Genomic DNA, 23,478 nt, shown 5'->3' with positions numbered 1-23,478 from the left:
GACATGCAAGATTGGAGGAAGATGCACACAGGTAGATTACATCCTATGCAGAAGAGTCAATCTGAAGGAGATTGAAGACTGCAAAGTAGTGGCAGGGGAAAGTGTAGTTAAGCAGCATAGGATGGTGGTCTGTAGGATGACGTTGGAAGTCAAGATGAGGAAGAGAGTGAGGGCAGAGCCAAGGATCAGATGGTTGAAGTTGAAAAAGGAAGACTGCAAGGTTGAGTTTAGGGAGAAGGTGAGACAGGCACTGGATGGTAGTGAAGAATTACCAGACAGTTGGGAAACTACAGCAGATGTAGTAAGGATGACAGCAAGAAGGGTGCTTGGTGTGACATCTGGACAGAGGAAGGAGGAAAAGGAAACCTGGTGGTGGAATGGGGAAGTACAGGAGAGTATACAGAGGAAGAGGATGGCAAAGAAGAAGTGAGATAGTCAGAGAGATGCAGAAAGTAGACAAGAGTACAAGGAGATAAGGCACAATGTGAAGAGAGAGGTCGCGAATGCTAAAGAAAAGACGTATGATGAGTTGTACGAGAGGTTGGACACTAAGGAGGGAGAAAAGGACCTGTACCGATTGGCTAGACAGGGGGACAGATCTGGGAAAGATGTAAAGCAGGTTACGGTAATAAAGGATAAAGAACGAAACGTACTCACAAGCGAGGAGAGTGTGTTGAGCAGATGGAAAGAGTACTTTGAGAGGCTTATGGATGAAGAGAACGAGAGAGAAGAGGTTGGATGATATGGAGATAGTGAATCAGGAAGTGCAATGGATTAGCAAGGAGGAAGTACGGACAGCTATGAAGAGGATGAAGAATGGAAAAGCTATTTGTCCAAATGACATACCTGTGGAAGCGTGGAGGTATTTAGGAGAGATGGCAGTGGAGTTTTTAACCAGATTGTTTAATGGAATCTTGAAAAGTGAGAGGATTCCTGAGGAGTGGAGAAGAAGTGTACTGGTGCCGATATTTAAGAATAAGGGGGATGTGCAGGACTGTAGTAACTACAAGGGGATAAAATTGATGAGCCACAGCATGAAGTTATGGGAAAGAGTAGTGGAAGCTAGTTTAAGAAGTGAGATGATGATTAGTGAGTAGCAATATGGTTTCATGCCAAGAAAAAGCACCACAGATGCGATGTTTGCTCTGAGGGTGTGGATGGAGAAGTATAGAGAGGGCCAGAAGGAGTTGCATTGCGTCTTTGTGGACCTGGTTAAAGCATATGACAGGGTGCCTCGAGAGGAGTTGTGGAATTGTATGAGGAAGTCGGGAGTGGCAGAGAAGTATGTAAGAGTTGTACAGGATATGTATGAGGGAAGTGTGACTGTGGTGAGGTCTGTGGTAGGAATGACGGATGCATTCAAAGTGGAGGTGGGATTACATCAGGGATCGGCTCTGAGCCCTTTCTTATTTGCAATGGTGATGGACAGGTTGACAGACGAGATTAGACAGGAGTCCCCATGGACTATGTTGTTTGCTGATGACATTGTGATCTGTAGCAAGAGTAGGGAGCAGGTTGAGGGGACCTTGGAGAGGTAGAGATATGCTCTAGGTCAGTAGGAACAAGACAGAATACATGTGTGTAAATGAGAGGGAGATCAGTGGAATTGTGAGGATGCAAGGAGTAGAGTTGGCGAAGGTGGATAAGTTTAAATACTTGGGATCAACAGTACAGAGTAATGGGGATTGTGGAACAGAGGTGAAAAAGAGTGCAGGCAGGCTGGAATTGCTGGAGAAGAGTGTTAGGAGTGATTTGTGGCAGACAGATATCAGCAAGAGTGAAAGGGAAGGTCTACAGGACGGTAGTGAGACCAGCTATGTTATATGGGTTGGAGACGGTGGCACTGACCAGAAACCAGGAGACAGAGCTGGAGGTAGCAGAGTTAAAGATGCTAAGATTTGCATTGGGTGTGACAAGGATGGATAGGATTAGAAATGTGAACATTAGAGGGTCAGCTCAAATTGGATGGTTGGGAGACAAAGTCAGAGAGGCAAGATTGCATTGGTTTGGACATGTGCAGAGGAGAGATGAATAAGTATATTGGGAGAAGGGTGCTAAGGATAAAGCTGCCAGGCAAGAGAAAAAGAGGAAGGCCTAAGAGACGGTTTATGGATGTGGTGAGAGAGGACTTGCAGGTGATGGGTGTAACAGAACAAGATGCAGAGGACAGAAAGATATGGAAGAGGATGATCCGCTGTGGCAACCCCTAACGGGAGCAGCCGAAAGAAGAAGAAGGAGATATTCCCGTGACAAAAAGTAGACACAAAAATAAAAAAACAGACTGAGGTTAATAGGGAATTTTCTCCGTATGACAGCAGGTTCCCTCTTGGAGTTTCTCCCAATGTCAAACCAACAGGCAGTGGGGTTGGTGGGGTAGAATGTTGTACTATTTGGAGTCTTTCTCCTTGTAAAGGCGGGGTAATAATGTGTCAAGTGCATTGTTTGAGAACCACTGATCTATGGCATTGCTTGTGGGGGCTCATCTGATGTTTGTTAAGAGTTATACGGCAGGTAAAACTTTAAAAAGGACGTAAATTGAAAAAAAAAGTAAACCTGTTTGGGTTCTGCAGTGTGTAAAACACTGCCAAACAGACAGTTTTGTAAAATCCCGGAAGGTGCCTAAAAAGAGGACAAATTCCCAGTGAAACCCAAACCTATGGTAACCCTAACATAACTCAATGAACTATGTAACAAAAACCTAATTGTGCCAATTAATCAATGTCACTTTCATTAACTGTACCACTTAATATCACCATATAAGTGTAGAATTTAATCATGATTATACTTTCACTGCAGAGAATATTTGATATTTTTGATTACAAAATTGGGCACTCACCTTCACAACTATAGATGCCGCAGGCCTTTTTCACACTCAAATTATTTACATTAATGGTAATCACACTATATTATATATACTGTAGATTTGTAAGTTGTCACAAAAAGTGGTAAGAGAACATTTTTGACTAGAATATCACTGCACGATATTCCTATCTTTAGTGTTCTGAGTTTTAGTGTTCTGCCATATACAGTGTAAGTAGAATGAGGAATATTAACACTATCAAAATCTTGCATGGTAAGTCAAGTTTTTAGTTTCAAATACTGATGGAATAATTAAATTAATGTAAAGGGACTTTAAATAATTTGCATATCTTAACTTTTCCTAAAATTGCAGCATATTAAAAAAAATCAACTCCTAATTTCTTAGGGGAATAACATTAGGTGTGTGGAGAGAAAAGGCAATTGACGTAGGCCAGCAGTATGCTTCTACAGGCTCTGCAGCTGTTGCTAAGTCATTTTTGGAAACATTTTCTCCTTACATTTTCATATTTAGGTTTTCATTTATCACATACTATATTACTGATGAAGCCATTGTAATAGGTGAAATGCTTGGATATTTCTACTCTTCACCAAGATTTTAAAGTGGTATATATTAGTTATAAATTTAACTAGTATGTTTCAGAGATGAATAAGCAAATCTAGTTAGAATCTTTGCATATCTGTCGTGACTACTGGAAAAGATTTTTGGTTTAGGTTTTAGAAATATCCAAACATTTAAACAATATAGACAGCGTTCAGAGCTAGGTACAGCTGATTATATTTTGGGCTTCCTGGCAAGCACAATACAAGGAGGCCCAGGCAGGTGCAGGAGAAATGGACATCATCTCAGTGGGGACATACACTGGCAGTTGCTGTAAGTCATCCAGCTTCTTTTTATTTGCTAAGTTCATATGAGGGAAAAACACAAACTCAGCACACCTGCTTATAATCTTTCCTCTGCCTCCAGAGCCGGAAAGACATTTGTGTTGGAGCATTTTTGTTTGCTCTGCTTATATAACTAAGCAAGGTAAAAAAGTAGACATTTAATGTTGATTCTTTTTTAAATTTTAAGATAATTAGGCTACTCAAAACAGTAAAATGAACACTGATTGCTAAATATGAAATAACATTCAGTTCAGAATAGTCCTTTATTTGATAGAAATTATCAAATAGTACAGGAACAAGAAGTCACAAAAAAATAAAAGTTGGGATGCCAACTGGGTAGTCCCGTTTAATTAACTGAAAATATCCAACAAAAATAATGCCTCTTGGCATTTATCCTTCTCGCCCTCAGGCTTAACTTACACAAATGGGCTTGTCTCTAGCTGCAGATGCAGGTGCAGGGTCTGTCTGACAGGAACTCTGTCCTATTGGTCGTCTCTGGTTGCAAAAGACGCCTCCTTCCGGGCATTCGGGTTTCTTATAGCTGGGGAACTGGAAGGGGCGGGGCTAAGTTCCCTCACTGGGCGGTTTCTCAGTGCTAAAGGTACAGAAGGAGAAGAGAGTGTTAGTAACAGTGTACCCTCTTGTCCCAGCATGTTTTTATATACATCAGTCAAGCCCATGAGGAGATCCTCTGACACACATGTGTGATAACATTAATAAACAGACGTACAATGAGTTCTGATGTCCAGTGAGTTATGAGTATTATGAGTTATTGATGACTTGCATAATAAAACCATTTGAAAATATTTCCTTTCTGTAGGAGAGAAATAATCAGAAGCTGACAGTGCCCAGGTGCCTCAAAGGCTGAAGAAGAAGATAAAGAGACAAATAAGCATGATTTGAAAAGTAGAGCAAGTAGGCAGCCAAGGCAAAAACTGCATACGCACAAAAAACATCAGATTTATAACACCGTTCCAACACTATGTCCCACACCAAGTTCCCACCAGTATGGCCTTAAAAACACTGTTCGTGAGTATTCATGACGTAATCACCATATCAATTTGGATATGATCCTCAGTGACTTCTTTACTTTTAAACCATGGAAGAACAGACCAAACAAAACTTCAGTAAATGTGAAATTGAGGTATTACTGATATTTTGAGGAGTTTAAAGGGGGGGTGGGGTGGGCTAAGAGGGCCTGCTCCTCCAATACAGTTGCACTCTGTTACTAAGTATAAGTCTCAGATATAGGGCATTTTTTTCCTCAACCTTTAAGGCCACAGTTAATGTAAATATGTTAATCAACAAATCAGGTGCACGGTGATGAAGATGCAGTGCTACTGCTTTGTAGTTAGGAGTCTGGAGGTTGCGTCCTGGGTAATAATCCATAAAACTGAGAAATGCTTAGTACATTTTTAATTACAGATTAGTCCACTGTTTTAAATTTAGCTTGAGAAAGGTTATGTCAACTTGTTTATTTTGTATTCAGTGTTTTCCCCTTTTACACACCTGATAGATGCTCTTGACTGAAAACAGATCATCAGTAGTCAGCATGGGTGATTGATTCTGCTGTGCATGTATGTCAGGCGATTATCCCTGACTGTACAAACAGCACTGCATTTGTTTTAACTAAATCTCCATCACACATCACACATAACCCCTTTGCAAAAATATTTAAAAGACAAAAATGTGATATCTGTCTCTTTGATGAAGCAAATAAATAACAGAAATTACTCCAACTTTAAAATCACCTAAATGCTATGCTGTGTGTACATTTTCTAACTTTCAAAAAATAAGAAAGTGCAGTATTTTGCCACAATTAAAATATGTAGACAAACAAAAACAATGTCATTTGAATATTGTTAAAAGTAATTGTGTCCTTTTTCATAATGATAACTGACTTATACTGATTTAGACATCCTAGAGCATCCTATTGTTGTATGCTGAATTGGAGCCTACATTTTTTTTATTTGATATCCTATTTATATACTATATACTAAATATATACTATTGAGGATGTCCTACAGAAATCACACAATCCCCGTTCTGTTACAGGTTTATAACAACAGAGTTTAGAAAATGGGCGGATGGATTGATGGATATCAGAATGTGACTGATGCATAATTGAAATACGCAATGATACAAGATTTTCTGTTAACTTTACTGTTCTGCTGCCTGAAGTCACTAAATTGCCAACAACAAAAAAGTAAGGACGTACAGATGGTTGAAACCTTCAGTAACTTTAAGCCAAATTCCAAATTATGTTTATAAATCCAAACCTTTGTGTAAGAAACAACTTACATACATTTCCATATTTAAGCAAGTTTTATACATGAGGCCCCTGGGATGTAACTAAAATGACAGGCTATGAGAATTAAACTTCTTAGTCTTGAGTAGGGATGAGACAACTCAGCTGAATTTGCTTCGCCTTGAGTTTGATGAAATCACAGAAATGTTCAGGAACTTCACTGAACTTGGCAAAATACATTGAAGTCAGTGATGAAGGAGAAACTGAACTAGTTTTGAGAGGATTGTAATGGTGCAAAAGTCTTTAAAGTGTCCCTGAGGTCTAGGAAAGTGTCTGCCAACTATGCTGAACTGATTATTGTGGTGAAAAATATGACCTAAGCTGTGACACAACAGTATTGACCATCGCGCCATTGTGTCCCCAGAGATAAAGTTAATAGAATTAAATATCAGAACTGTAATTTTTTTTTTCGTTTTTTCATTTCTTTTCCATTATGCATTTTTTGTTGACTGTCAACACTACCAAATAACCACAATGCTAAATCACATAGATTCTTCACTCCTTCCTGTTTGCATCAATTGTACAGCTCTCTGGGTAATACTAGGTATGCTCATATATTACCACTTGTGAAAATTAAGGGGAAGTACATTTAACACTAGAATCTCTGAAACCTATGAAAAAATTCATAATCCCGGCCCACTTTAAATTCCTTTGCACCTCTCCATCAGCGTCTTTTGATTTGTAATTGTGTCGATCAGCACAAGCAGCAAGCAGACTGCTGTCCCATCTCCCCACTGCCGGAGCACAACTCGGGCAAAAATCTCTCCCAGTTCACGCCTTGTTTATCTCAATGTAAGGTGTCTGGAGTTGCATAGGGTAAATAATATATTATTATTTGGAACACATGCTTTTCATGTGTGTACCTTGTCCACAACAATCTATGTAAGTGTAGGATGACAGAAAATGCGAGAAATGCAAGAAATGTTCAACACGTACCTAAAACACCAAAATCACACCCGAGCAATGCATGTGACTAGTTTCTCCATACAGGAGGCATCTTGTAGCTGTCATTACCAACAAAGGCTTTTCTGCTAAGTATTAAATAAATTTCAGTAAGCGTGTTCAATACTTTTTCCCTGTGTCATTCCACTTTATTACACATTACTTATTTTATGGACATATTTGTTTTGATTTCTTTGTATGTGTGGATTACTTGGGTTGTTAGCCCCATTAGAAATATATTTATTGAGAAAAAATGTTGATGCGTTCAATACTTATTTTCCCTGCTGTATATTTATAAACTTCAAATCACATATTAAACATCATACTAAGACATTTCTTTCATTTAAGAAATATTGCAAGAATTAGATTTCTTATAACATCTCAAGGTGTTGAAAAATTAATATAATGCTTTTGTTTGTAGCTGACTTACTGTAATTTGCTACTAACAGGTCAACCTAAGAAAGCGTCACTACACTTGTTGCCCCTGTCTTTTAGAATCAATTTTAATCGCTCTGTCTGTCCCCTATACTCATAATTGAAATCTTTGATTCCTAACACTGGTTTGCTTTTTATTCCTCATTGTTTTTCTTTATTTTTCTGATTTATTTACTAGTTACTAGTCTTATTTAAAATTAGATCTGTCTTCTGGCTTGTCACTGATAGTAGCCAAAAGAAATGGGACTAATGGATTTTAAATTTACTGATGAACTGCAATGCATGCAAACCCAAGCATAGCTTGCCCTGACTGCACTTCAAACAGGATGCAAACATGGATGGAGTCACATAGGGGATCCAGAGGCTGCCTTATGTCTACAACACCTGAAAAAGTAAGGGACACTGAGAAAGTGAAATAGGGGTGTATTAAATACTCCATTAATTTGCTACTTGCCCTGCGATCGCAAGAAGCTTACTTTAACTTTACTGCAGAAGCTGTTTGTCAACTGATAGATAGGGTGACACACCAGTGTGAGAGTAAAACCAATGCAAAAAGGCTTTAGAACTGGTCTGCCATCTGTTGTAATGGGAAATGTTTGCTTGCTGCCAAATAAGATGGATGAACTAGGCAACCATGGAGCACACAAGTACAGTTGAAGTTTGTGCTTTATGGAGAGCTGGCTTAAATCATGATATACCTAACACTGTTTTAACTCTGAACAGAATTCATGTTAATTGAGTAGACAGACAGGCGGAGTGAAGGCTCTGAGGCTAGGGATCTGCACCGGCAATCGGAAAGTTGCTGGTTCGAATCAAGTAAACACCACAAGTGACTCTACTCAGTTGGGCCCTTGAGCAAAGCCATTAACCTGTAATTGCTTTGTCCTGGGTATGATATTAATTTACATCCAGCCCTGCAAGCAGGTCCTCCAATTTGCAGGGAAAACTTGTGGGTTGGTGGCAGGATTGGCACTCCGGCCACTGTGAAAAAAACCTCCCACTGTTTCAATGTAGTGCTGAGGTGTCACCCACTGCACTCGGGTCACAATATAGGTGGTTCCTTGTGTGGGCGCGTCAACATGCTATCAGTACATACTTCAAACCGTGAGTAGAGAGGGGCTCAGTGTGGTGTGGAAAAAAGACAGGACAGGGACTGGTAATCTATATGAATGAGGAATGGTGTTAAAGGGAGCATATTAGAGTTAAAACTACCATTTGTAATTCAGGCATTGAAATTTTGATTGTTCATCCACGTTATTTGCACAGGTTGATAAATTACATCACCCTTATTAATGTTACATTCCTTCCTTCATAAATGGGAACCTAGCAAAGAAAATGGTTTATTATGTCACCAACACTTTAATGATGACTCATTCCCACCCTGCAGTTATAATACGTGGAGATTTTGGAAGGAACAATGACAAATTTATATCAGTTTGTGACTAGTTCCACTCAAGGAAATAACAAGCTGGACCTGCTGTATTCAAATGTTAAAGATACCTTTAAGTGTAATAATCTATTTGCTCCTTTAGGCAAATCTGACCAAAACCTGATTCATCTTATTCCCATCTACAAGCCTGTGATTAGACGGTGACCTTTTACCACCAGAATAGTCAGGATGTGGAGCCAGGAGGCTGAAATTGCTCTGAATAACTGCTTCCAATTGATGTGCGAGTCACATGGGGACAATATTAAGGGACTCTGTCACTGCAACACATACTATATTAACTTCTGTGTCAACACAGTAATACCCACAAAGGCTGTGAGATTGCTTTCCATCCAACAATCCCTAGATTACTAAGGAGTTAAAAAGTCTCCTGAGTGAGAAAAAGACAGCAATCAAATGAAGGATGTCTGGAATGGACTGAGTATAATTACGGGAAGAATTCAGGGCCCAGGTGATGGAAGGGGATGTGGACAAAGCTAATGCCTGAACCAATTTTTTAATAGATTTTCCTTTCCACTGCTACCTTCTTCCAATGACCAATCTCCCCACACCATCTCTACTACATCAACAACCCCTATTACTTCAACTGGAAAGGTCAGTGATGAGTCCACATCTGACCATCAGTGTGGACTATCCATAACTGAAGACCAAGTAAGGAGACAACTGAGGAAACTGCACACATGAAAAGCTGTCAGTCCTCGTATTCTTAAGACTGGATGAAGCACCACAAGTAAGTACACTGTTGTCTCCTTTAGTTTTCACTCTGTACACCCCCAACTACAAATATAACACCAGGTCATTTCACTAGAAGAAATTCTTAGATGATTCTGCTCTTATGGGGCCAATTGATAAAGGGGATGAGACAGAGTATAAGAGTCAGGAGGAGAACTTTGTTTCTTGGTGGAAATAAAAACGTCTGCCCCTTAAAATCAGCAAAGAAGAAACTAGTTAATGACTTTTGCCACACCAAACAGCTTCTATGTCCAGTCACTATTCAAGTGCTGGTCCACATTAATGACAGGTTGGACTGATCTCAGAAAACAGAGGAACTATACAAGAAAGGGCAGAGCAGGCAATTTTTTTCTTAGGACACTGTGTTCCTTTAATGTGGGAAGTGACATCCTTCACATCTTCTCTGTGATGGGCAGGGCAATTTTATAGGCTGTGGACCCCCAGGAGGTAGTAGCAAAGGAGAAAATTTAAACAAAATTGAGTGCCATTATGAACTATACTGCACATCCTCTCTGTGACACACTACCACTGAGGACTTTCAGCCAACAAATCATTCAGCAGAAGTGTGTCAAGAAACTCTACTATGGCTACTTTATACCAACAGCAATATGTCTGCATAATGCCTCACTGGGACTGTGATGGCCAAGTCAGAACTTTACTTTCTTTTAAATTTTCGTGCTTTACAGTCATTATGTTGGGTAAAGCGTGTGCATATATTTATGTATTGTAAAAGCTAGCCCAGTCACAAACAGACACAACAACACGGTGTCCAACACACACAATTTATTTACAATTATATTTACAACTATGTACACGATTCACAGTCCTTGGCTCCATTGGCCGGCTCCACTCCTGACCCACAAGCTCTGTCCTTCTTCCACCCGCCTCCGGCTCCCTGATTGGAGTGAGGCGGCCCCTTTTATCTTGTCCCGGATGTGCTCCAGGTGCCTGACGATGTACTACTGGCAGCACTCCCCAGTGTAGCGGAAGTGCTGCCCTTGCACCCAGAAGCACTCCGGGCATAAGCCATCCCTGGTCTGTCAGCACTTCCTGGTGTCCCGGAAGTGCTGTCCCCCAGGGAGCAAGGACTGGCCGAGTGCCCAGGGAAAAGAAGCGCCGCTCTCCCGGTTCCTCCTTCCTCCAGGCATCCCGGCGGGGCAGGGTTCCTGGCCATCTATCACAGTATTTATCAACCTATTTATGTATTTATTTATTTAAAGAGCTTTTGTAAAAAGCCAAGTTTCCCCCTGGGGACAAGTAAAGATCTATCTATCTATCTATCTATCTATCTATCTATCTATCTATCTATCTATCTATCTATCTATCTATCTATCTATCTATCTATCTATCTATCTATCTATCTATCTATCTATCTATCTATCTATCTATCCCGAGAGCCAAGCATAAAATAAGTGGTGAGTTAGCCTTTTGCTTTTATGCACAAAAGTCTGGAATGCTTCTAATACTGTGGAACATTTCAAAAACTTGTAAAAATGCACATCTTTAATTCCTTCTATTGTGCTGGTTTTGATAGACGTATCATAAGAACTATAATAATAGATTTGCACTAGTCAGTAACCATTACTTTATCCTGTTTCTGGTATTCTGAGGAGGTATTCTGTGCCACTGCCTCCCAATGAAAGTACTGCAGCCACCTTTGATTCTTGGAAGGAGGTCGATTCTCCAACTACAGAAGAGACTTGCTACAATAAATCTTCTTGAATGTTGCCTCATAACAATAATGAAAAGAAAATGTATTGTAGAATGCGTGGAGGGGGTCTTTGGGCCTAGGTAGCACCAGAGTTTAAATTATCCTCTACTATATCTGACAATACCGTAAACATTGGAATAATATTTTTGTCAATACAACTATTAGAGACTCTTACATTTTTCAATGTATTTTGTATCTGTTTATTTATATTAATGCATAAATCTAGTTTCTTTGTAATTGTGATGCGTTCTTTTACATTTTGTAAAGCAGGGGTCTCCAACTCCGATCCTGGAGGGCTCCAGTGGCTGCAGATTTTCATTCTAACCCTTTTCTTAATTAGTGACCTGTTTTTCTCCTAATTAACTTCTTTTGAATTAATTTTATTTGACTTGCTTTTGAAGACTCAGACCACTTAATTATTTATTTTTCCTTAATTAGTAGCCAAACAATAATGAGATACAAAATGAACCAGAACATGATTTGATCATACAATATCTGAAGTTGAAGGTCCCAGGAATGCTGATCTGCTCAGGTACCCAAAACATTTGACCAGTGCTATTAGAAAAGAGAAAATCAACAATTTCAGAAATGTCTGCTATTGAATAATGAGACAGCAATAAGCCATGGAATTAAAGCATGGATTTAATTAACAACAAGAATCAGGGCCTAATTAAGCAACTGGTTGGAGTGATTTTGGATGGAGTTTCAGGCCCTGACTTAGTTGGTCTTTTATTGGCTCACTCACTTCATATTTAATATCTGTTTGGGTGCCATTTAAGGAAAGAAATGAAGCAATTCATAGGAATGATGAAGAAATTCAGGGGAACAAATCTTAAAAAATAAGTCAATTAAAATTAATTCAAAAGAAGGTAATTAGCAGCAAAAACAGTGCACTGATTAAGAAAACGGTTAGAATGAAAACAAGCAACCACTGGGGCCCTCCAGGACTGGAGTTGGGGATACCTGCTGTATCACTTTGAGTACACTTTTTGTATGAAAATGTGCCATATAAATAAATGTTGCTGTTGTAGTAATGCTGTTTTTGTTGTTTGTACAGTCGTATTTCATGGTTACTATGTATGATTGGCAAATCCCTTGTAAGCATCAAAGCAATTATTCAGAATTAAACTTTTAGACTGTTAAGTCTGGAGCTGCTAAAATCAGTTATCTATAGCCAACACAACAGGCAAGACTCAACCAGAAGCAACCTGTTAAAGAGAGGTAGGAAACAAGTAGAACAAGGAGGCATCTAGCTTACTATAAAACACTGCAGTTAGCAATTTGTTTAGCCCAATGTTTCTTCAGAAGAAGGCAGACTTCAGGAAGGAACAACAGAAACTGCTGCATCTGCTGTTTCATGGAAACATGGCTGACCCTTAAAACACTGGATGCTATATAGATTAGTCTAAGTCAGGTAAAAGCAGAGTCAAGTACAGTATAATCAGAGAATGTGGCATCAACACTGAGTGGCACACAGATGGTAAAATCATCTCAAAAATCTGCTTACCTGATCTAGAGTATACTGTATAATATTCAAGTGCAGCCATTTGATCTTCCAAGTTTTTCTGATTGCTGTTTGAATACCCCCACAAGCAAATGCCAACATTTCATTGAGAAATCTACATTATATAAAGAATATGAATATTTACAACCTGAGAGATTTTTGATTGTTGCTGGGGACTTCGACAAGGCAGATTGAAGAAAGAAGTACCTCAAATGTCATCAGCATGTCACCTACATTCTGGATCTGACATTCTGGATCACTGCTACAACCCAATAAAACATGCCTTCTGCCAAATACTTCATTCTGTTTAGACACTCATGTTTCATAATGAAGCATTGTATAACAGTGGACAGCCCATTTCTTTCCTACATTGGTCTTTTTTAGGTATAGACACATGGGGGCTATCTCTCTTCACTCGCGATTCGGGAACATTTCAGACACTAAGTTCCTCTTTGTCCCATCCTCTTCTTTTTTCTTTTAGCAATTTTTAACACATGCAATATGTTGCTTTCCTCCCTCTCTTTCTTCGCAACCACTGTTTGTCTTTGTTTGTTCCTTTTCACCACCTCGGAAAACAGTTGCCACACAGTTTGTTGTGCTGTGCAAAGCCTCCTACAAATCTGTACCCTTGTATTCTTTGTGGCAATGTGATCTCTCATTTTCCATTGCTTTTTCATGAAACAGCACCAGGAGCAATGCTGATACAAGTCTTAGACAGGGCACCAGTTCTGTAAGATAAAAAAGACATATCCATCGTTTTCTTATTTGCTTAATCCATATTCAAAACAACTCTCACACATAATATTGTGAACTTACACTCAGTACCAAGCTAAGAAGCCTGTCTTTGCAGTATAACAGTGTCCATAGCAAAAAATTAATTCATATATGGGAATAATGTGCAAATATTATAAATCAGTATATGAATTAGTGAAATTAATTTATCCAAGTAAATCAATAATACATTTTCATTTTAATACTTCTGTTTAAAATAAGGACAATGAAATAAGAATTGAGAGCAAATTTGCTTTTAACATGTTGCATTCTGTATTTTCAATGTGTCACAAGTAGAATAATTATTTCTCATGCAACACATGATGAATTACTAATTTTTTTATACATAAAACCAAGACTGCAGTGTTTTAGGCAGCAGAATAATATTTGTTTTCATAAACTCATGTCAATCAAAATTGCATGCACTCTATAACACCAGAGGTGAGGTTTTTCATCTCCAATCGGCCACATGTCAGTGAGGCTCTTTAAGATGCTAACTAGTTGAGGGACTTCCTCTGCTCCCCAGTCACTGTCAAAGTGCAAGTATAACAAAGGTATACTGCAAATATTTCCACAGTATCACTCTCAAAGTATTCTAATATATGGGAAGTTTTAAAATTTAAATGTACTTTAAAATTTATACCACCCCAGACCCTTTCTCCACCACTGAGACAGAATTGTTTTTTCCCATTTATTCACAAAAATGCAATTCACATGTTATGAGAATACAAATAAGTGTTCTTGACTCTTTGGAAGGAGATTTTTATTTTTTAGTAGCCATCTTAGCAATATGGTAAACCATTTTAAGTAAACAAAGCAGTATTTTAATTTTTTTTATTATTAAGTGTCTATAATTCTTTCATTATTAAAATTTGTCACACTAGGTCCATAATAGGTTTTGAAATAAAGGAAAAACATACTGCACCCCAGATTGGTGTTGGTTTGTCACCTCACAAGGTGTCTTCATTGCAATTTGGGATCAAGAAAATTATTGAATTTTCTTATTTCTTACCATTATTGAATATGTAAAAATATTCCCCATTTTATTTTGCTTAAACAGGTGTTGTATAATTTTAGACTGCTGGCATTTTTACAATGAAGTAAACTTGTCACTGCCTTTCTGAAGCCGTATCTCAAATGGAAAATTTATTTTGCATAATCATATTTACATGAAAGGTATAAAAACATGAACTTTAAATTCTAGATGAATGACAAATCTTAATGCCTCTTTGGCATTTACCCAGTAAAGACAGTTTTCATCTCCTTTTTTTCAAAAAGGTCCAAAAGCTGCCTTTATTGCTTCTACCTCTCTATGCTTTGAATATAATTGATCAACAGAGTGCTAGCTTGTTTTCCTTACCAGTCATAGTTCATGTGCCAGCACTGATATCACCAAGCTCAGTCATGACTTTTGTGTCAGTCTTAAAAATACATCCAATTTGGCACTGGCACAGTGTAGCCCTTTAAGTCTGAGCTCAGAGTACAATCCAGATGATCTGTGGGTTCATATTTAGTGTCCTAAAAGAAGAACTTTAAACAGTAACTTTACATGAAATGCTGTCAGGGGCTTGTGAGTTAGAAGATGTCAGAATGTGTACACATATGTACATTTGAAGTGGATATGGTGAAGGATAATTTAACCAGACCCTATTACATTGCTTTATTGATTCCTGATTCCATGTGGGTCTCCTCTGGTTGCTCCTACTTTGGATAAGAAGGTTTACAAAATGGCTTAGTATGCCAATGAGACATCAAAAAATGTTTGTGGGAATATGTTTGTATGATTATAATGCACAACATATTAATTCCTTCAGCTATGACTGAGTATGTATCTGTTTGTGACTGTACTGAAAATATGGGCATATGAAAGTAGAAATATATCCATATTAAGAATTTCACTGGGTACTGCACTGCGTAGCATTGCCCTTTCACATTGTCTGCTTTGTTTTATTCTTAATTGTTTGCATATTCAGGTAGTAAAAAGATTCTGGTGTCAACACAAAACGCTACAACAACAACAACAACAACATTTATTTATATAGGCAATAATATTATACAGTATGTAACAAAGAAATAGGTAAGGTCAAATGGCTAGGAGGACTGAAAAAAAAATCTGCAGGGGTTCCAAGGCCAAAAGATCATCTATCTCCCAGTGGGCATTCTACCTAACATAGATGTTCTAAATCAGTTCTTATGGTTTTCAGGCTTCAGGCTTTAGAAGTTGGACACTAAGGAGGGAGAAAAGGACCTGTTCCAATTGGATAGACAGAGGGACCAAGCTGGGAAAAATGTGCAGCAGGCTAGGGTGATAAAGGATAAAGATGGAAACGTACTCACAAGTGAGGAGAGTGTGTTGAGCAGATGGAAAGAGTACTTTGAGAGGCTGATGAATGAAGAGAACAAGAGAAAGAAGAGGTTGGATGATGTGGAGATAGTGAATCAGGAAGTGCAACGGATTAGCAAGGAGGAAGTAAGGACAGCTATGAAGAGGATAAAAAATGGAAAGGCTGTTGGTCCACACGACATACCTGTGGAAGCATGGAGGTGTTTAGGATAGATGGCAGTGAAGTTTTTAATCAGATTGTTTAATGGAATCTTGGAAAGTGAGAGGATGTCAGAGGAGTGGAGAAGATGTGTACTGGTACCGATTTTTAAGAATAAGGGGGATGTGCAGAGCTGTAGTAACTACTGGGGGGCAAAATTGATAAACTACAGCATGACGTTATGGGAAAGAGTAGTGGAAGCTAGGTTAAGAAGTGAGGTGATGATTAGTGAACAGCAGTATAGTTTCATGCCAGGAAAGAGCACCACAGATACAATGTTTGCTCTGAGGGTGTTGATGGAGAAGTATGGATAAGGCCAGAAGAAGTTGCATTGTATCTATGTGGACCTGGAGAAAGCATATGACAGGGTGACTCGAGAGGAGTTGTGGTATTGTATGAAGAAGTTGGGAGTGGCAGAGAAGTATGTAAGAGTTGTACAGGATATGTATGAGGAAAGTGTGACAGTGGTGAGGACAGAGGTAGGAGTGACGGATGCATTCAATGTGGACGTGGAATTACATCAGGGATCAGCTCTGAGCCCTTTCTTATTTGCAATGTTGATGGGCAGGTTGACAGACGAGATTAGACAGGAGCTCCTGTGAACTATGTTTGCTGATGACATTGTGATCTGTAGTGAGAGTACGGAGCAGGTTGAGGATACCATGGAGAGGGGGAGATATGCTCTAGAGAGGAGAGGAATGAAGGTCAGTAAGAACAGGACAGAATACATGTGTGTAAATGAGAGGGAAGTCAGTGGAATGGTGAGGATGGAGGGAGTAGAGTTGGAGAAGGTGGGTGAGTTTAAATACTTGGGATCAACAGTACAGAGTAATGGGGATTGTGGAAGAGAGGTGAAAAAGAGAGTGCAGGCAGGGTGGAATGGGTGGAGAAACATATCAGGAGTAAATTGTGACAAACGGGTATCAGAAAGAGTGAAATTGAGGGTCTACAGGATGGTAGTGAGACCAGCTATGTTATATGGGTTGGAGATGGTGGCACTGACCACAAAGCAGGAGACAGAGCTGGAGGTGGCAGAGTTAAAGATACTAAGATTTGCATTGGGTGTGACAAGGATGGACAGGATTAGAAAAAAAGTACATTAAAGGGTCAGCTCAGGTTGGACGGTTTGGAGACAAAATCAGAGAGGCGAGATTGCGTTGGTTTGGACATGTGAAGAGGAGAGATGCTGGGTATATTGGGAAAAGAATGTTAAAGATAGAGCTGCCAGGCAAAAGGAAAAGAGGGGGGCCTAAGAGAAGATTTATGGATGTGGTGAGAGAGGACATGCAGGTGATGGGTGTAACAGAACAAAATGCAGAAGACAGGAACAATAACAACAACAACATTTATTTATACAGGCAGTCCCCAGGTTACATACAAGATAGGGACTGTAGGTTTTTTCTTAAGCTGAATTTGTATGTAAGTCGGACAGATGTTCGTCTCAACATATTACTTATTTTTACCTTTCTGTGCATGCATAGTAAATGCTTAAACATTTTCAAATATAGTACAGCCTTAAACAATGTTGGTAGAACTTGATGGACTTGATGAAGAGGATGGGACTGGTCTCTTAAAGTAGGCATCAACTGAGGTTTGCACGGAGCTTTTCTTTTTCTCATCATAAATAGCCTTGCCATTCCTGCTTCGATGAGACGAAATGCATCAGCTAACACTTTTGAAGAAAACTTTTTTGTTGGAGTCCCTAGGTTATGGTTTTCCTCACTGAATGCTATCATCTGCTGTTCTAGTTCCATAAGGTCTTCATTGGTTAGTTCTTTGCTATGTAAGTAACAGTACAAGCAGGCTAGCTATTGAGAATGAATGGGGGCGGTTCACCACCATCCCACCACACAGTCACCTCCACTTGCATACAGTATGTTGCCTGCAGCGTCCGCCCACTGAGAATGAACAGGGTGCGGCCAAAGGCGGGAGGTGAATCGCCCACCACTGCCCCTATTGAACATGCAGCCACCCGAGGCACACTACAATGCTGCCCCCTGCCGCCCCATTCACCCTCAATGGCCTCTGTTCAGCCACAACTGGGTCACCACCTGCAGCATCACCAGCTGCTCACCGAGAACGAACGGTCAAGAGCAGTAGCTGCGGCGGTGTGGTGGGAGCGCAGCGAACCGCCCCATCAAGTTTCCGTCCTGCACATGAGCGGTACCGTGTTTCACCAAAAATAAGAGCAGGGGGGTATTTTTCGTACGTGGATTAGTCGTTTAGCCAGATGTAATTGTTGACGATTTGGCCTGATCCTGGATCTGTCGGTTTTTCGAAACTCTTGCTAGAAGTGTTGTCATAGCAACAAATCCAAATCCTTAAACCTGCTCGGAGCAGGTTTGTTTGATGTAAACAAGGATTAGCTCACACACTTAATCAGTGTCCGTGCATGGAATTCATTAAGACATGGCTTCACCGTTCATGAATGAGCGACCAATTGATATCGGTGCGCAAATTATAAGAAGAGAATTTCATATAGAGAGGGTTTTGCGCGATCGGCAAGATCCTTTATTGCTCCCGGAGGAAATTCTTTTCGAAAGATACCGCTTTAGCCGAGGGGGAATATTGTACCTAAAAGATTTATTAGCACCTTATATTCGAAGTCAAACTCGGCGAAGTCAGGCTCTCACAACCACACAGACAGTAGGCATTGCTTTGAGTTTTTTTGCAAGCGGCACTTTTTTATATACCGTAGGCGATGCGGAAAATCTATCTAAAAGTGCAGTTTTGCCAGGCAATTCGTAAAGTCTGTTTGGCTCTGAAATATTTCCTTCGGGTTTTCATAGTGTTTCCTGGACACCTGCGACTGCAGACAATAAAAGAGGCATTTCATGCCATTGCAGGTAGGTAATATACAGGCAAAAACACCCACAGTTCCATAAAGAATCTCACAATCAGCCTAACATTCTCATTACCCAGGATTTCCAAATGTGATTGGGGCACATGGGACAGATCAGAGTGGAGTTTGATCAAACATTATTTGGAAAATGTACCTCTCCTCCTGATGAATAATCAGACACAGTGTCTTTATCAAAAGGTCAAATATTTGACCTTTGTCAATATCTCATAGGTCAGACACAAGTTCTAGGGATATGACATTCCCTGCAACTGTGGCACACATGGAGGACAAATATATGCAATGACTATCCTTTACCTGAAATGAAGTGACCACTGCATCCTGCCACTGGTTCTGGATAAGAGCTTCCCCCTGGAATGCCATCAGAAACAGGGCGATGGGCATTTTGCTGGTTAGCCAACTCTTCTGCAGGGGTTAGGTCTGGACCTCGTGGACCTCCACCTGTTTTTTGCTTGTCTGCCTTCTTATTAGCTTTAAAAATTAGTGTTTTTTATATTATATATGATTATTTATGTCAATGATTCTTTAAATAGTTATATATACCAATATTTACCAGTTTGAAGTATATTCTTGTACTTCACTTTAACCTGTTCCCATGTTCTCCTTGTGCTCACATTTGATCTGGAATTATGACATATTAAATAATAATTAATCTGATACATAAGAAATGAAATGCTGCTTTCAGTAAGTACAATGCACACTACTTAGCGTTTAATTTGTCGGCACTTTTTGCCAGAGGCCTTTTCTGGTTTGGGCTGCTATTGCAGTGTTACCCCTTGTGCATATTAAATCTTGAAATTCTTCATGTCCTTCGAATAAAAGGTCCTGCTCCGCTTGTGTGAAGAAAAAAAAATGCGCCCGTTCTTTCATCATTTTGTTACAGCCTATCAAAGACTTGCTGATCATGTTTTCTAGACTCAATATATATGGGCTTTTCAATCAGTGTGTGCGCGCGCATTCATCTCGGATGATTAGATCCAGCTAAACTAATCTACTACATGGCTGCGTTTGGAAAACCGACTTATCCCGGATGAGTTTCACCGGCATTAACTCATCCAAGATGAGGCATCTGATCTCAGATGATTTAAGTGACATACGGAAAATACCCCCCTAGGTCTTATACTGTACAGTATTTATTTTTGCTCCAAAAGATGCACTTGGGCTTATTTTCAGGGGATATCTTATATTTATTCATGTAGAACAATATTCTTCTGGAATATCGTCATAACTCTCCACATTCAAACCCTGAATTCCAGCCCTTTTAGGATCCTACAGGATCAGTGTGCGTACTTCGATGTTTGATGAATGGTTCGATGTGGTGAAGCAAAATGGCGATATAAAAATGCATTACAATCGCATATTCCCTAAAGTAATGACACGATATATTTTAAAAGCCTCACATACTTCTGTGCCGTCCTTTTTTTTTTTTTTTTTTTTTGCACCTTGTACCATCAGAATGTATGAAAGCATATTTGAGCCACAGAGAAAAAAAATTAGGACTGTGATGGATGGCCAGGGCCCATGCCTGGCCGGGACACCTCTGCACCATATATACCAGGGGGACAAGGGTGGGAAACCAAGTGTCTCCCCCTGGATGCTAGATGGCAGCCTCCCTGGGTTGCAGCAGTGCCTCAGACTTCCCCAGGGCTTCATGGGGGTTGGAGTTCTGTGCAGCCCAGTTGAGTTCCGCAGGCGCCGCCAGGGGGTGCTGCAGCAGGAGATGCTGGTCCATTTTGGGTGTTCGTTTCGCCACATCCGGAAGTGCAGCCGGATGTCAGCAATCAAGCACCAGGAGCATTTCCAGGTACCCAATGAAGGGAGCAAGCAACCACCACTCAGGGGCCAGAGTCAGGTGGAAGGAGGACAAATCTTGGTGAGGAGTGGTGGTGGAAGAAGAGAGTGTTTTGTCGTGGTGATTTGCTTAAGTACTGTGTTTGGGACTGTGTTGTGGCTGGAGGGATTACGGGGAAGACGTACCCTCCAGCTGAAGAAAAATAAACAGTTTATTTATTTTTATACGTTCCTCCGTGTGAATCTGTGTCGGGTCAGGCGCAATATAGTGACTTTTCTTACAGGACATAATGAAAATGTCTATTTTGTGATTAAAGTGGAAATTTCGGCTTTAAACTCGAAATGTCCACTTTAACCTCGTTTTATCATTAAAGTAGACTGTCGTAAATGTCATCTTAAAACTGACCCAGTTGTTAAATCGCTACTCACTTCTGGTTTTTCCTCCTGACCCGACAGCAGCGGCAAGCAGCAATAGATCACCACAAAGAACACATTAAATTTATGATATTCCAGCTCTCTGCAGATTTAGAATTCTTAGATTTATACTTGATATCACTTTCATGATGAAATGCATTATAATATGCATGTTACATTTTACAGATAAATCATTAACTGTGTTTAAATAATGAATACGGTAAATAGTTACACATATGGCAGTGGCAAAGTGGTAGCGCTGCTCTCTCGCAGGGAGTGACGTCCTTTTTGATCCCTGCCTGGAGTTTGCTTGTTTTCCTGGTGGGTTTCCAGTGTGCTCAGTTTTCCATCCAAAGGCTCCAGTTGATGAATGAGGCGGTGGGGGCCACACCCCATTCATTCTCAGTTAGCATGATTTCCAGGCTGCTCTGTAATGTAAGCCCTACCCCAAAAATAAGCCCTCGTCAAGATCGTCAGCTGAAAACTAAGGCGCTATGCGATGTGACGCATGTGCCCGTCAAAATCCATTAAATTCCGAGGACACCTTGCCACAATATCTCTGAAAAGGATGTTTAATGATTACATCCATCAATCAGGGGATGTGCCCATTCCAGCAGCAAGACGGAAACAAAATCCCTGGACGGGGCATCGGCTCATCGCAAGGTGAACACAAGCACACGCATACATTAGCATCATTGTAGCTTCACCAAATCCCCAAACCTTCATGTCTTTGGATGGAAAACTGAGCACACTGTGGAAACCCAGCAAACTCCAGGCAGGGATCACAAAGGAGGTCACTCCCCACGAGATAGCAGCGCTACCACTTTGCCACCACCATATTTGTAACTATTAACAGTATTCATTATTTAAACAAAGTTAATGAGGAATCACAAAACTCCCTTAGCCGCTAATAACATAAGCGAGGCCAGCACAACAGCAAAACGAAACCTTAGAAGAAAGACAAAGTTGCTTAGTCGCTAACATCTGCAAAATGGTATCCCTTTTACTTTTTCCCCCGCTGCTAATACACAAGCGATGCAAGCACGTCGGCAAAATGAATCTTTCTAGGAGAGAGATGCCCAGAGTAGTTCCTTTCAATTACCTGACATCTCTACATTTCAGTTGTATTTCTGACGATTTTAATAGTTTTTAGGACCCCTGGCTTTTTACAGCACAGGCTTACACAGCTAGTATAATATAACACATTGTTATTTTATATAAGTCATTTCAGTGTAAACCAATGAACCAACCAGAGTAAAAGTATGCATTGATTGACACTGTATATAAATTAATTTGCTTATAAAATGGACCTACACCCTTTGCTTTTTTGACCATTCACAGACTGCTGTAAGGAATGCTCCCACCTCAGGTTGGTGCTGCAAGTAAAATAAATGACACAGATGGACAAGCTTCTCTCCTGCCTGATTATAAAACTAAAAGAAAAGTTTTATCAGACTTGTCTTTATAGAGGATAAGTTTCTTTCTTTAATTAAGATGCTGATTTCTACTACAATACTGTCATTTCTTTTTTAATTACTTCATGCCAAAAGAAAATGTGTGTTTCTTTTTAATTCCTTAACATTTGCCTCACCTTTCTTTGATCTGTGTTTCCACAGAATAGCTTCTGTCCAATTATAAAATGCTATGGAACTGACTTTTGTCTGAAGTGGAAAACTGGTACTTTGAAAATTGCTTTAAAAAATAAAATTTGTGCTTGTACTTGACCATGTTTATTTCAATGAGAATTGAATTTAAATTAATATTTTTTTTTTTAGAAAATAACCTTTTTTTTTACACTGTACAGATGTGACAGTTTGAAGAGTAGCTGTAAACAAATGTTTTACAGGAAAGCTGTACTTAAGCAACATCTGTGACTGTACTACCTCATAATAAACTAAAATTAGACAGTAAACTTTTTACTAAAACTGATACAAAGATACAGTAGGCAAATTCTCTTTTGCAAAGCTGGTCATAACTGAAATATAATGTTAATTGCCTTTATATTGTCATATTTATTTACAGTATGTTAACTATTGAGGTTTTGTTTAAATATATGGTGTTAATGTAATATGGGTGTTTATATGTATAAATATTTTATGCTTTAATAGTATATTATAGTAAACATATGTGTGAATGCTCTGAGGCTGTGCTCAGTAAAGCACACAATACAAAAAATTAGTTAAACTGAATTAAATACTGCATTAATGATTTGCCCTTTGCTTTTCCTGTTAGCTTAAATACAATTTTTTTAGTCAACTGATTTCTTTTCTACATGGCCTTGCACAATGAGTCCCACAGTGAACTCTTCCATGAAATAA

Source organism: Erpetoichthys calabaricus, chromosome 1, assembly GCF_900747795.2.
Source record: "Erpetoichthys calabaricus chromosome 1, fErpCal1.3, whole genome shotgun sequence".
Taxonomy (NCBI): Eukaryota; Metazoa; Chordata; class Cladistia; order Polypteriformes; family Polypteridae; genus Erpetoichthys; species Erpetoichthys calabaricus.
This window is presented reverse-complemented; position numbering follows the sequence as displayed.